At 36.7% G+C, this 15381-nt stretch overlaps 1 long non-coding RNA gene and 1 pseudogene across 1 annotated transcript; one reads left to right on the top strand and one right to left on the bottom strand.

The window, feature by feature from the left end:
* The first annotated feature begins 1014 nt into the window (after positions 1–1014).
* LOC100998989 lies at positions 1015–1935 on the top strand (annotated as a pseudogene).
* Positions 1936–2221: 286 nt separating this feature from the next.
* On the bottom strand, positions 2222–15094 carry LOC103887600. Its single transcript, XR_651765.4, has 3 exons — positions 12360–15094; positions 9816–9928; positions 2222–5078 (listed from the first exon to the last, which is right to left on the bottom strand). It is a non-coding gene; the product is annotated as an uncharacterized LOC103887600 (long non-coding RNA).
* Positions 15095–15381: the final 287 nt, after the last annotated feature.

The raw sequence follows: 15381 nt of genomic DNA, 5'->3' as shown, positions 1-15381 counted from the left end.
TCCACTTCATATCCTGTTGCTGCTGTGGTTTCCTTCTGTACTTGAGACTCTGGGTGGCTTCCAGTAAAATGATTTAAGTGTAACTACTTTGAGCAATGTCTATTTGACCCATGATACCTCACACACTTTTTTATCAATTCAGACAGCGAGAGCAAAGCAGGTTGGAAATTAAAGAAATTGAAAGCAAACACATAGGAAAAGAAGAAGTAAAATTACCTTATACTTGGAGACAACATGATTATCTATTTAGAAATTCTACAGGATCTACAAAAGAGCTGCTATAATAAATGAGTTCATTAAGGTTGCTGGACACGAGGTCAATATACATAAATTAGTTATGGTTCTATGTACTAAGAATTAGCAATTGCAAATCAAAATATCATTTATAGTAATATCAAAACACAGGAAATACTTAGGAATAAATTTGACAATAGATGTGAAAGACCTGCACACTAAAATCTATAAAGCATTGCTGAGATCAATTAAAGAAGATCTTAGTTGAATGGGGAATATATATCATGTTCATGAGTCAAAACATAATATTGTTAAAACAACATTCTCTTAAGTAATCTGTAGGTTCAACACACTCAAATTGCAATTCCAGAAGGATTTTTTTTGTAGACATTGACAGATTGATTTTAAAATATATATGAAAATTCATGGGACTTTGAATAGTCAAATCAAATTTTAAAAATAGGAACAAAGTTGAATGGCTATCACTACCTGATTTCAAGGCTTACTATTATAGGTAGTTACAGTAATCAAAACAATGTGTTACTGGTGTAAAGATAAACAAAAGATCAATGAAGCAAAACAGAGAATCCAGAAATGATCAGTACATAGAAACCTATTTTTGGTAATGATGCTATGACAAGCAAATTAGGAAACGATGATCTTTTCAAGAAATGTCTCTGCAATAGATATTCATATGCAAAAACTACAACAAAATAAAACCAAAAAAAAAAAAAAAACCAACAGAATGTTGATCTCTACCTCATATCATATATAAAAATCAACTCCAAATGGATTATAAACCCATTGTCAAATCTAAAACTGCCAAACTTCTGGAGAAAAACATAGGTGAGAAAATCTTAGTGACCAGAGATTTGCAAAATTTTAAGTATTATACAAAGCATGAACTCTAATTATAACAACTGTTAAAAAAAAATGAAAAGATGAGCCACAGATTGGGAAAACATGTTTGTAAAACATACATCAAACAAAGGACATTCACCTAGAATATATGAAGATATCTTACAACTCAATAATAAAAAGAGGGACAACCCAATTAAAAATGGTGGAGATTTAAACATCTTCACCAAAGAAGATATAAGGATGGCAAATAAGCACATGTAAAGAGGCTTACTAACTTTAGACTTTAGGGAATTGCAAATTAAATCCACAGTGAGATACCCCTACATTCTCATGTTAGAATGGCCGAAATGGATCTCATTGAAGATGGTGGCGCAATCTGTGTCCGGCATTATCAGAAGAGTCTTTATGTGGACAGTGTCAGGGGCACCTGAAGAGAATTTTGGTCTCGATCCAGAAAACGGAAAGAGCCAGTGGTTGCTGAGACAGTAAAAGAGGTGAAAAAAGAACTTATCCCGGTGTGTTCACCCTTACAAAGCCAAACATATACACCACCTGAAGGTCTCCAGAGTCGTTTGGAATCATGTTAAAGAAGTTTTTGGCTCATTTCTTCCTAGTAATTGGTGAGACATTCCCCTGGAAGATGGTTGCTCACAGTTCAATCTCTTGGCACATTTAGCTGATGACTTGGGTCATGTAGTCCCTAACTCCAGAATCCACCAGTTGTGCAGGATTAGAGATATTCTTGGTTTCTATAATGTCCCTATTCAAGATAGATCTAAATTTTATGAACTCAATGCCAGTAATCTGCCCCCCAATTTGAAAATCACTTGGAGTTACTAAGCTATTCAGAGAGAAATACATTGAAATCATTTTATCCCCCTGAGCAAGGGGGCTGCTTATTAGATTTTTTTTTTTTTTTTTTTTTTTTTGAGACGGAGTCTCTGTTGCCCAGGCTGGAGTGCAGGGACGCGATCTTGGCTCACTGCAAGCTCCGCCTCCCGGGTTCACGCCATTCTCCTGCCTCAGCCTCCTGAGTAGCTGGGAGTACAGGCGCCCGCCACCACGCCGGGCTAATTTTTTTGTATTTTTAGTAGAGACAGGGTTTCACCGTGTTAGCCAGGATGTTCTCGATCTCCCGACCTCCTGATCCGCCCGCCTCCGCCTCCCAAAGTGCTGGGATTACAGGCGTGAACCACCGCGCCCGGTCATGGGAGCTGCTTATTAGACTTTCTGATACTTTATCATGTGAAATACTATCAGAACTGTTCTCTAAACCCACTTTTTCTATAGAGGAATGTATCATGTCTTTTTTTTCTCATATTATGAATGGATAAAGAATAACAGGATTTTCTATTTTCAAATTTGCTGAAATAATTTTTTAAATGAAATTAGGTCATTAATAATTTCTGAAAAACTTTGAGAGGGCACTGTCATTAACTTGGATGTAAGACAGGAGGACATTACAAGTTCAGACCCTCCATAGGCATAAAGTAATAGTTGCAAGAAAATATTTTCATCCTGTTAGGACTCATATCTAAGATAGGTTATTGTATATTGCAAATATACAAATAAACTTGTATTACATAGATACCTATGAAAGAAACATGAAAGTATGTTGCACATTACTGACCATTATAGATTACTTTCTTTTGGAATTAAAGGTTTGTTAAAGTGTTAAAAAGTGGCTGAAATGAAAGCAACTGACTATACCAATTTTGTCTTGAGTCTGTGAAGTAACTGGAAGTCTCATACACTGCTGGTGGGAATGTGAAGTGTTGTTATTGCTTTAGAAAACTATTTAAAAGTTAAGCATACACTTACCATACACTCCAGTCATTCCACTCTTAGGTACTTATCCAAGAGAAAAAAAAACATATGTCCAAACAAAAACTGCATAAATATTCATAGTGATTCACTACGTAATAGTCCCAAACTGAAAACAACCCAAGTGGTCCATCAACAGGTGAGTGGGTAGGCAACTTGTGCTACAGCTACACAGTGGAATATTGCTCAGCTGTAACAAGGGATGAACTCTTGATACACATAAGAATATGGATGAATCTCAAAGTAATTATGCTGAGAGAAGAAATGAAACTATCTTTGCAGATTATGACAGTGAGAGAAGTCTAGCATGGCTGACTCCATCTTGCTTCTAGCTTCACAGGCTGGCTGTCTTTGCTCACCCCTGAGGATAGACCAAGCTAAGCACTGGAATAATTTAGTTTACAGTTAAACTTTGAAGCAAGGATAATAATAGGTCCCTCCCTAAAATGAACCTTCTTGCTCAGGGACTGAAACCACCTTTGTAATACTAATGAAAGTTCACAAAATTAGAGTTATGGGAGGCACCTAAATTCTTCTGAAATGCAGGTGTACTTGAATGATAACCAGCTATTATCCCCTAGCTTGATTTTCTATAATCCCTTGCTACTCAGGTCATGTGGTCAGAGGTCACAAGATTTGTTACTTCCCTTATTGCGCCTATATATAACATCACTATTGTAGAACCTAAGATTGATCTTTTGAGATGTTTTTTAGACTTTTGCATTCTAACAACTGACTGACTCCATCTGGTCCTGGGACTCATGACTCAACTGGTACTGTGGACCTCACTGACAGATGGATTCAGCGCGCAAGGACTATTTTCTACACTCCTATGATTTCATCCTCAACCAATCAGAAGCACTCATTCCTTAGGCCCCTGCCCATCAAATCATTTATAAAAACACTAATCTCTGAGTTCTCGGGGAGACCAATTTGAATAATAACTCCAGTCCTTTTGCATGGCTAGCTCTGCATTAATTAAACTGTTTCTTTACTGCAATACCATGATCTCAGTGAATTGGTTTTGTCTGTGCAGCTGGCAAGAATAACCCATTAGGGGATTACAGAAAGCCAAACAAAACAAGTATATAGTTTATAATTCCATTTATGTAATTTTTGGAAAACGCAGACGAATCGAGAGTAATAGCAGATCAGTGGTTGCTTAAGAAAAAAGTGGAGAGGAAAGAGAGACATTGAGGGGTGTAGGAAGGGATTACAAAGAGATATAAGAAAACTTTTCAGGGTGATGAGTATGCTCATTACATTGATTGTGGTTTTGCTGGTGTGCATATATGTCAAGAATCGTCAAAACATGTATAGTAAATATGTATAGTTTATTATATGCTAATTATATCTCAGTGAAGCAGGGGAAGAGTTTTAAGGAGAAAGAAAATATTGTGTATTATATGATACTATTTTTATGATGCTGTTTTCATAAAAATCACATCACACATATATGTATACATTAATAAAGGATTGGAAGAATATATTCTAACATGTGATGGGATTTCCTGAATATTCCAAATTTTCTATAATAATCATTTATTTCTTTGTAAAGAGAACCAATTGAAATCATTAGCCTGGTGAGTAGAGCATAGACAGCATTCTCATACTCTGAGACAATGAACAAGACTCTTTGAATTAATTGTAGAACCTTAAAGACTATCTGGTCTCTTCCCCTTATTTTAAAAAAGAAACTGAGGCCCAGGAAAGGGAACAGATTTGCCAAAAGGTACAGAATAAAGTAATGATACTACTCAGACTAGAATGCAAATATGGGGACGTCTTTATAGAATTTGTTCCACTGTATTATATTTTCTTTTAAATTGCATTTCTCCTATTTTGACTTAATTTTAGACTTACAGAAAATTTGTAAATTCAGTATATTTCTTATATGCCTTTCACCCAGCCTTCTCTATTGTTAACATATTGTATAACCACATAACAATTATGAAAACTAAGAAATTAACATTGATATAATCCTATTAATATAATTTAGACTTTATTCAGCTCTCATCCTTTTTTTAAAAAAATTTTTTATTTTTACTAACATTCTTATTTTCCTGTTCCAGAAACTTGATCCCACATTGCTTTTAATTGTCTCTTCTGCAATCTGTGACAGTTTCTCGGTTTTTCCTGGTCTTTTATGATCTTGATAACTGTAAAGAATTCAGGTCAGATGTTTTGTAGAACATTTCTCAATTTGGGCTTGTCTAATATGTTTCATGATTAGACTGAGGTTTTGCGTTTTGGGAAGGATACCAGAAAGGCAATGTTCCCTTTTTAGTGCATCACATCCTAAGAGGGTGTATGACATCAATAAGTTTTGTTACTAGTGATGCTAATCTTGGTTGTTTGGTTAGGTGGTGTTTGCTCCTTTCTCCACTGTGTGGTTATTGTTTTTTCCTTGCAACTAATAAGTATTTATTTTGGAGAAGATACATTGTGACTATGAAAATACTCCATTTCTTTTTAAATCTTTGCCCATGAATTTTTGTTGCTGTCGGTGGATTATTGTTGTGGTACTCTAATGATGACATACTATTTTCTTCATACTTTCTACATGTAATAATTGGAATTTTTCTGTAAGAAACAGTGGTTCTTCCTTTTCCCATTTATTTCTTTATTCATTAAAAAATTAATATCAGTATGGACTCATAAATATTTACATTATTCTTTTTATTCTAATCCCAAACTATCATTCTTTTTTTTTTTTCAAACTATTCAAACTGGCTATTGGGAGCACTTTTGGGTTGGCTCCTGTGCCTTTCATCACGTCTTCATCATTGTTTTTTTTTTTTTTTTTTTTTTTTTGACAGTCTTGCACTGTCGCCCAGGCTGGAGTACAGTGGCGCGATCTCAGCTCACTGCAACCTCCGCCTCCTGGGTTCAAGCGATTCTCCTGCCTCAGCCTCTTGAGTAGCTGAGACTACAGGCATGCGCCACCACCCCTGGCTAATTTTTGTGTTTTTAGTAGAGACGGGGATTTGCCATGTTGACCAGATGGTCTCGATCTCTTGACCTTGTTATCCGCCCCCCTCGGCCTCCCAAAGTGCTGGGATTGCAGGCGTGAGCCACCGTGCCTGGCCATCTTCATCATGTTTTCAAACACTTCTTTACTTTCTGATATCACAAAATGAACCATGCTTATTTTTATATTTTCCCTGATACAGCCCTGAAATTAACTATTACATACTCCTCCAAGGATCTCTAGTTCTTTTTATTGGAGAATGAGATTTAGAAACCAAGATCTGGGCACTTATGAGTTCATTACTATTGGAGTGTTGCTGTTTCTAGGCTCTCCCAGTGGGCAGACCTAGAAAATACATTTGCTATTTGTTGTATGTATGTTGTATATCTACAACCCATGTGGCATTTATTTGAATTGTGTGAGCCTATTTTTATTGGTTAAATTGAATAATTTAAAACTTTTAATGGATAAAGTAAAATTTAGTCATGACTGAACAGATATTCATTATCTGGTGGTTTGTGCTCTTTCTTCAAATTATTTACCATTAAGAGGTTACTGATATTTGTCACTCCAGTCTCTCCTTTATGTATCAAATAGCTATCTTATGTTTGTTTAGAGTGATTTTAGCTAGTGCTTGAGTATGAGAAAGGAATTCTTTTCATTTAGAAAGCATATCCTTAAACCCTGATTCACATATTAGGAACTGTCTTTTTCAAGTTACAAATGAAGCAGAACACTGCAAATAGAAAGAAGTCCAAATAGCAAAACCCAAGTGTCTCCAGAAGTTTCCTTGAGAACAAAGTGAAAATTTAAAGTTGAACACTATGAAGGTTAGAAGCAGTCAAATATTATAAATTTCATATGGTTGAAAAGGATGGAAGCGGAGATAGAAGCCTGTTGGGAAACTGATCAGTCTGTGCTACCTCTAGGCCTTTACCATCCCAGAGGAACCCTCAGCTGGAAGATATAACCTTCCTTGTGAATACCAGGATGAACCAAACATACCCATAGAAGAAAGACAGCTGGATAGCAAGACATCAAAACTGCTTCCAAAGTGAAAAGCACACTAGAAGAACGTGGACTGTCATAGGTGTCCTCACTTCTGTGTGTTCACAGCACAGTTTCAATACTGGCATTTATGCCAGAAGCTTTATTGAGATCAAGTAGCATGGAAATTAATAACAATAATAATTTTACTTATATAGTTTATAATATATAGTTTATAATATATTTATTATATAATTAAATATATCACACATAATTGTATATAATCAAATATATTACATATAATTACTTAGAATAATTACAATAATTATAATTGTCATATATGTATAATATATGTATGTATAATATTTTAATTGCAATAATTATAATACAGTGTAGCCTCACATTGACACAGAAAGCATCCAACTTTATTGTGATATTTAAATACTCTTTTTAGTGCTGTCGTTATTAGAGTAGAACCAGTTCTACCCTGACTGCACTCTCTTACACAGTCACATTGCAAAGTTCTTGCTTGTTGTTACAAATACTTAATTTTTTACTGGCATCAACTTAATCCTGTAACTCTTATCCTTGACTTTCAATATGTTATACTTGATATTAAATAGCATTACATGACCTGCGAAGCTTGCGATTGAGTCTGACTGATACTGCTGTAACAGTATAAATACTCAGTGTTAGTACAAATTTTAGGGGGATCAAAGTTGAACACAAGTGTGAAGGGTTTGAGATGATCAATAAATGACTTGTGAAAATTCTCTGTTGAATTAGTGGCAATGGTGACACCCAAGCCCAGTCTTCCCAACAATAAATCTAATGCTCTTTCTTCTGGATTAGAGTCCTCAAAATAATTTTCTGTAGCACACTGGAGTATCAAATATGTGAATTTTTCTCAAGGTGCTGGGAATGTCTTTCAGTTGAATGAGACAAAGTCCATGTCTTCAAAAAGCTTATAATATAGTGTATAATTTTACAAACTAAACTACCTTTGGCTGATTACTTAACTCCAATGAACTTCAGTTTGGCTCTCTGTAAATAACAATAGCTAACATTTACTGCACTTACTCTTTGCCAGAAATTGCACTAGGAGAAACTCATGCTAACCTTATGCAATCAGTATTATTATTCTTCTCTTTTGAAAGACTCAAGTCATTAATGCTTGAGGGTATTGCTATACTGGAAAATGTGTAATAACCAGTTTTCCTAAAATATGCATATGCACATACACAAATTATTATAATTTTATTGTTCAGAATTTGTAGCCACATTTAAAAACTAATAAAAATACTCTTCATTGTGTATTCCACATAGCTAACTGATTCTGCCAGAATTTTTTGTTGATTTTTGTCTAATTCTTGTATCCTTAGCCAAATGTTGTAATTCAACAATGATCTGACAAATGAAGTTGCATCCAATGCTCTAATTCTTTTCACAATACATTTATTGTCATTAAGTATTATATTTGGCCAACTGTTAGCCTATTTCTCATATGCATACAAATTCTTTAAACTAAATATAATGTCATGTATTGGAACTTTACTTATTCCATTTGTCAATGATTTCTTTGCTGAATCAGAGAATAATATTTGAATATTGAGAAAATATATTCTTAATGTTTTGTGTCATTCATAATGTAATGGCTATAGATGTGACACAGTAAGAAGAGGTAAATTCATAGAGATAGCAGATTGGTGGTTGTCTGGGGGTGAGGGGAAGGGGAAATGGGGAGTACCAGCTTTATGGGTATGAGGTTTTATTTTGGAATGATGAAAATGTTTTGGAACTAGATAGAGGTAGTGATTTCACCACATTGTGAATGTACTAAATGCCACTGATATGTACGTTTTTAAGTCCTTAATTCTATGTTTCATGAATTTAATGTCAATTTACGAAAAACCTCTGTTAGATTCTTATAAAGATATTATGGGAAAAATAAGGAGATACTCTCTGAACCATAAGGAGTATCGCAAATGTGGTTCTCATACTTGTAAAAATGTGTTTGCACAAGGTCTCATTCCCTCAGGTCCCTACCAAGGCATCATCTGATATTATAAATATACCTAGACATGTGGGATTTAATTTGATTTATTTTTTTTCTTAGTTATCTCTCTCAGCAAGAGTTTGAATTTTAATCTAACTCTTTGGGGATTAAATCAAACTAGATTATAATTGATAAAATTTAGTAAAAGTGGAAGAGCATGCATGGATCATATTTGACATGCCAGGAGCTCCTTTGTTTTTTTGTTCTATACCTTCACTATGTAAGCAGGTGACCTTTTTTGCTTAACTATATAGTTGGCTTCACTGTTTTCTCTTATGACATGTGGGAATTGGTTTGGATAGTTAGGCAAACTTTCAAGCAATTATTTTAGTGGGTTGAAGAGAAACTACTTTAGAACTGTAGTGAGTTCAGAAAAATGTAAATGCTTTTTGGTTTATTTTGCTTACTTTCAAAATAAAAGCATTTTTGTTGAGTCCTTTAGGAAAAATGTATATTCCTACAAACAGGTTGCGGAACTACACAGAAGACTACCAATGAGAAAAATGGTCATTTTGTGGGGTATTTTTTTTTTTCTACTAGAAATGTTTTGTAATCTTTGAGACATAGCACTACTGGGGAGGCTTTATATCTTTTTATTCAAAAAAATGATTGAAGACCATAAGAAGAAACCAGGTAGGCTTCATATATCCTTTATATGTCTATAATTATATATTATTGATAATAAGACTGAAACTTCATCTAATTTATATCTGATTGTGATTCTGACACTTGGCATACCCTAATTCTATGGAATTTGGCCATCAGGGCAAAGTTACATAAACAACAGAGAAGGTACAAAATAAATCAGGATACATGTGGTCCCTATTAATATCTATCTCATGTAAACAGGGAATTTGAACTTTATTTTTTTTCTCTTCTTACCTGTAGAACTGGGAAGTGAATGATTTTTGTGGTGCAGTGTTTATATATTTCAGCAGCCTCTGCTCCTAGAGGGAATTCACCAGGTCTAGGAGAATGTCAGAGCACTGTTTTATCTGAGAATAAATGTTAAAGAAATGTCTTACTATAGCTGAAATAAAATCTTAAAATCACTTTCAATCTTTTTCTAACTTTATTTTTTTATTAAGTCTCCTAGGTGGAACAACATGAACCTCCGATTAGCTACATGAAGGCATATTAGTTTCTTGACTCCAAAACTTCCCAAAAAATATACATTGAAACCTACAGAAACTGAGGCTAAAATTCTATGCTTTATTCTGCTGTTCGATCTTTTCTTCTTACCAATCCTCAAAGTACAACTTAAATCCATCATCATTGTCCATTTCTGCTTCACTTAAACATTTATTGACCACTGAGGGATGTACAAGAATATGACATAAAACACAATCCTTTAAGTAAATGATTTTACAGTTTAGTTGGGGAGTAGTTGTATGGAGTTGGATAATGTTCTCAAATTCATGCTCTTCCTGGAATATTAAAGTGTGAATTTTATTTGGAAATAGGGTAATCGTATATGTAATTAGGTATGATGTGGTCATATTGCAGGAGGGTGGGCCTGTATTCCAATGTGACTGGTGTCCTCATGACAACAGGAGTAGAGACACAGAGACAAAAATCATTGGAAGGATGCATGTGAAGATAGAGGTCGAGATTGGAATGATGTATCTGCAAGCCAAATAATGCCAGGGTTTGCTGTCAACACCAGAAGCTCAGAGAAACACATGGAACAAATTTTCCTCTAGAGCCTATAAAGGCAGTATGAGTCTGCCTATACCTTGATTTTGGGTTTTAGACTCCAGAACTGTGAGAGAATACATTTCTGTTGTTTTAAGCCATCAAGTTTGTGGTTCTTGCTTATAGCAGCCATAGAAAACTAATATAATAGTCATAAAAATAAAGCTGTCATATTAAATACTGTGATGTTCCAGGTTCTGGTTCTTTGAGTTCCCTCCCACTCTAAGGTATTAGTAAGTATTATCACTATTGTCCCTAGAAGAGCAAATGGAGAGTCAGAGAAGTCTAACAACTTGCTAATGTCACTCAGCAAGTAGCTGCAACCATTGTCAGTATGTCTCTATGGACCAGTCTCTTCAATACGGGAGGATGGCCCATATAAGCAGGAAAAAGGCAAAATGACAGGCAAGAAGGGAGCAGGCCCCCAAGCTGGGAATAGTCCAGATGTTCACGAATAGCAGTGGTACATCATGAATTGTGGTACATCCATGTGATGAAATACTACTCAGCAATACTACAGCAAACATCTATAGCATGCAACAGTATGGATGAATCTTAAATGCAATATTCTGAGTGAAGCAAGCCATACACAAGGGAGTGCATACTATATGATTCCAATTATATGAACTCGTAGAATAGGCAGAACCTATGGTGAAAAAAATTGAAATAGTGATTGCTTATTGTGTGGAAGACGGTTTGCTGGAAACTGGGCACTGAGGTCCCCATTCAGTGGTTCAGGGTGGCAGTAGCCTGCTCCCTGCTCTGGGTACCCATATACGTATACACAGCTGGGAGTGGAAGAGCCTGTAAGTGTCACAGGAACAGGCAGGAAAGAGTCCCGTGTACCAGTTTTGCTAGCCATTGTTTCTAGTGCCTAGCACTGTCTTGGCGCAGAACAGTCCCTCAATAAATACTTGTGAAACAAGAGAACCCACTCACAAACTGGGTATGCCTACATACTGATGTTCATTATCCCTGAATTCCTGCAATGTGTGCCACGTAATTAAGCACTTGATTATATGCCATATGTCAGTGTTCTCTAATGTGTGGCATTTTATTACCCCAATCATCTATACTAATGCAGTGAGAGAAGGAGTGAGAGAGAGCAAGAGAGAGAAAGGATGTGTGATATGAAAGGTTCTGAGATGATTACAGAGATTGTGTAGCAAACCAATAGAATGGCTGTGCAGACTGTGCCGGTGATTCTAGAATTGCTGAAAGTTTGCAATGATAGTTTAAAACAAGTAAATAAATGTTTCTAGCACTGTGCTGGGCACTGGGGGAGAATACAAGAGGGCAGAATACGTGGTCTTAGAGCTGAAGGACTTCATCTCCCCACTGGGAAATAAGGTAAGTGATGATGTCATCGGCACACCGCCAGGAAATGTGGCTGGAATATCACTGCTCTGCTTCCTGTCTGCTCATGGTGGACATCCCCACTCAGCCATGGCCTAGTGGGACTTTTTCTTACCAGGCCCCAAACTAGCTCAGGATGTTTTCCCTCATGGTCCTTGAGTGAGCCACACTAAACAACTGGAATCAGTAGGCGAGATGAACACTGAAAGCGCCAAAAGTTGAAGGAGGGCAGTTATGATGAGATCCACATGGGTTTCAGGGGTCTGGGAAGGCTTCATGGAAATGGTGAATTGATGAGAACACAAATTATGTCTTCACTCAAGGGCTCTGTACCAGCAGCAGATCTGAGGGTCTCATACTAGAAGCCTACAGCACCTTAGGTAACTTCAGTTCAGCATCCCTCAAAGGCCCGGCTGTCGATTGGCTCCATTTCTATAATTTCTGTTGCTGACTCTCCTCCGAACCAAAGCTGCCCCTTGCTGAGGCGAATGATGACCTTGCAGGGGATGGGCCTGGGTTACAGTGGCTGGATACAACCCAGCCAAGGTTTTCCGTCTGCCTGGCTAGTGTGCTTGAGCACTGACTTCTCCGAGTGAAGCGTCTCTGAAAGGGGAGAAAACCAGGGCTGCTGCCGCTCCTCCTCACTCTGCAGAATCAGAGCAAGCGGAACTTCTTTGTGCCCAGAACAGCCTCGAGCTGTGTGGTGTGCCCCTATTACATCACAATCAAAGGACTCAGCCTCCTACTACTCTGCTTACTGTCTAAGTTTTTTAAAGGCAGAATCTGGAAAGATGGTACCACCACTCGAGAAGAGGGGTTGTTTTGGTTTGTTTAGAGGCACATCTGCTAGGAAAACAAAACAAAACACAGAATTTGTCTGTTCAAAGTTTGGGCCTCAAAAGGTTTTTGGAACTACAGAATCTTGTCAAATAAGAAAGGGTGAAGGCTTTTCCTTTCAACTTTAAGAAAGTGCAGGATCCTTTTGCTTCAGCCAGTACCAAGCCCAAGTTAATAGTTCAATTTCATACTTTGCCTTTCTCCCAGAAGTATATAAGATGGTTTGAAATGAAAAACAAATATGAAGATTATTGAGGAAGAAATGAAATCGAAAATGTGAGGAGATTTGTCTCAGGAGATATTTTCTTTCTTGCTCTTTGGTGTTCTTGGAGGATTTTTCCAAAAGCCCAGCATTACAATCTCACCACTCCCATCTGTGCCCTGAACTCCCCACCTGCGCGCTCATCTTCCTCTCTGACACCTCACCAGAAAATTTATATTTTAAAATAGGATGTTTGTTGACCTAAAGGAGATATTTCCTATTGTATTCTGAGGTTTTGAGTGATAGTCAGGGCGGAAAAAAGTTTATTGTCATAGTCTTCACTAGACCAACATATCACAGGGCCACAGTTAACTCTGCTCATGGTTAAGACTGATCTTGACTTTGATTTCTGAAGCTCCTGCATGCACACTTTTCCACTTGGGTCAGTGTTTTGTATTGGGAGAAAAAAAACCTCGTTCTCTGCAGTAAAACTTTCCCCAACTTCTTTTTACTGACTTAATGGCTTTTTCTAGAACAGATGACTAGATGAAGCCTGAAAACAGTTTGGCCATAAAGGACATATTGATTCCATCAGATTTGCCAGAACACAACTGCAGAGAAAAGTCGAAAAAAATGACTCGAGAAATCAAGATGCTGCCGAAGCAATTTCTTGGCCAGGAATCTTTTAGCTGTTGCTTGTTTTAAATTCTTTCATTTTGCATTTCGGGAAGGGAGTCTCAAATTAAAGCCAAAATCCTAAATGCAAAAAGATAAATGCCATTTGCTATGAATTCTGATTATTTCTCTTGAATGAGTAACCAAGAGCCAATTTCTCACATAATAATAATAATTTTGCATATTAATGAGAAACAGAATTGATTGGGTTCTACAGAGGCCATTTCTAGTTGAGTTAATGGAAAAATACCTTAGAGGCAGCAAGGACCTTAGAAAGCACCTAATTTAATCCCTTCATTTTATAGGAACAGAGAGAGTGAAAGCCTTGCCCTTGCTGACTGAGTGCTCGGGGAGGACTTTGATCTGCGTCAAAATGTATCTCAACCAGGTGTATCAATCGTAACTTTCCATTACTAATAAGGCTCTCTGCTATTATTTGCATGTGACTGTGGCAAGGACAAGATTTTATTCCTTAGAACTAAGAGTAGAAAACAAAGAAATAATGCCACATGTGCAGCATTGCCACCCAAGAGGACTTCTTTGTTGACATTCAAAAACCCATTTTGAATGTAAACAAAGAGTGCTATTTAAGCCAGTTTACCTAGTGTTGTAGCCAGCCTTAGCTTTAGAAAAGAGAGTTTTGTGATCTCTGCATACCATGGAAGTCTAAATCAACAGACACAGACACTGAACCCAGGGCAAGGCCCTGTCAGAATAAAACATGGAAATGGTGTTGAGATCATATCAACAAAACTATAAAGTAAACATTACAAGGGTTTGCTGCAATGGGATAGTGTGTGTGGTGAGGGCACACAGTGTTCCTCGGGCTGACCTGCCCCCGGGTATGAAACACCATCCCTCCCAGCAGGCTGGAAAGCTGCAGCCACACCAGGCACTGAACTGAGACCCCTTGAGGCCACAGTCCACAGCTTCTTCCTCTCCCACGGTCTAGGAAGGGCAGATTGCCTGTGGTCAGGACACAAATAAATGGCCAATTACCTTCCGAGCTAGGCTAACCTTGAGTGTAATAATCCAGCTAATGGACTAACTTTAGAATGCTGCAAATGATAAACCTCATGTTTTCATTGGCATTTTTGTTGTGGAAACAGATTTGCTCCCCACACACTATTCTATAATATACATATTGCTTAGCCATTACATATTTTTAAATTATATTTTACTTTAAGATTTATATTGAAATATTGCTAACATTACTTCTGTTGTCATCTATTATTTAATGAGTGTATTCCAGCTGGACAGAAAGACAAGGCTATCTGTTTCCCGTCTGACTCATTGTTGCTAACAGTTGTCAGGGAAGCAAAAATGTTCAGTCTATTGATGTGCTCCAGCTGTGCAACTTTGGATATTGTATTTCTACTGAAAAAAGAGCTGGTGACTTTTTCTAATGCCTTTGCCATTAAAAAAAAGACAGTTTATTGTCATGGGATGCCAATTATCAGTTTTTTAAAAGGGTTAAAAATCTATGATGAATTGAACTACTCTCTTGCTACACTATTGAGTTGTGTTGAAAGGAGCTTTAGATTCTTAAAATCATTGTCAAACTTAATGTAGAAGTTTTCCTGCTAACTCCAAACACCCAACTTCCAAACCAAAGACCAATATTTTATTCATTGAACAAGTTTTTCTATTATTAAAACACTTTATTTAGAGGTATTTGCATAT

Source organism: Papio anubis, chromosome 11 (assembly GCF_008728515.1).
Source record: "Papio anubis isolate 15944 chromosome 11, Panubis1.0, whole genome shotgun sequence".
In the NCBI taxonomy this organism is placed as follows: Eukaryota; Metazoa; Chordata; class Mammalia; order Primates; family Cercopithecidae; genus Papio; species Papio anubis.
Note: the sequence above shows the minus strand (reverse complement) of the source record. Positions and strands in the feature narration are given on the sequence as shown.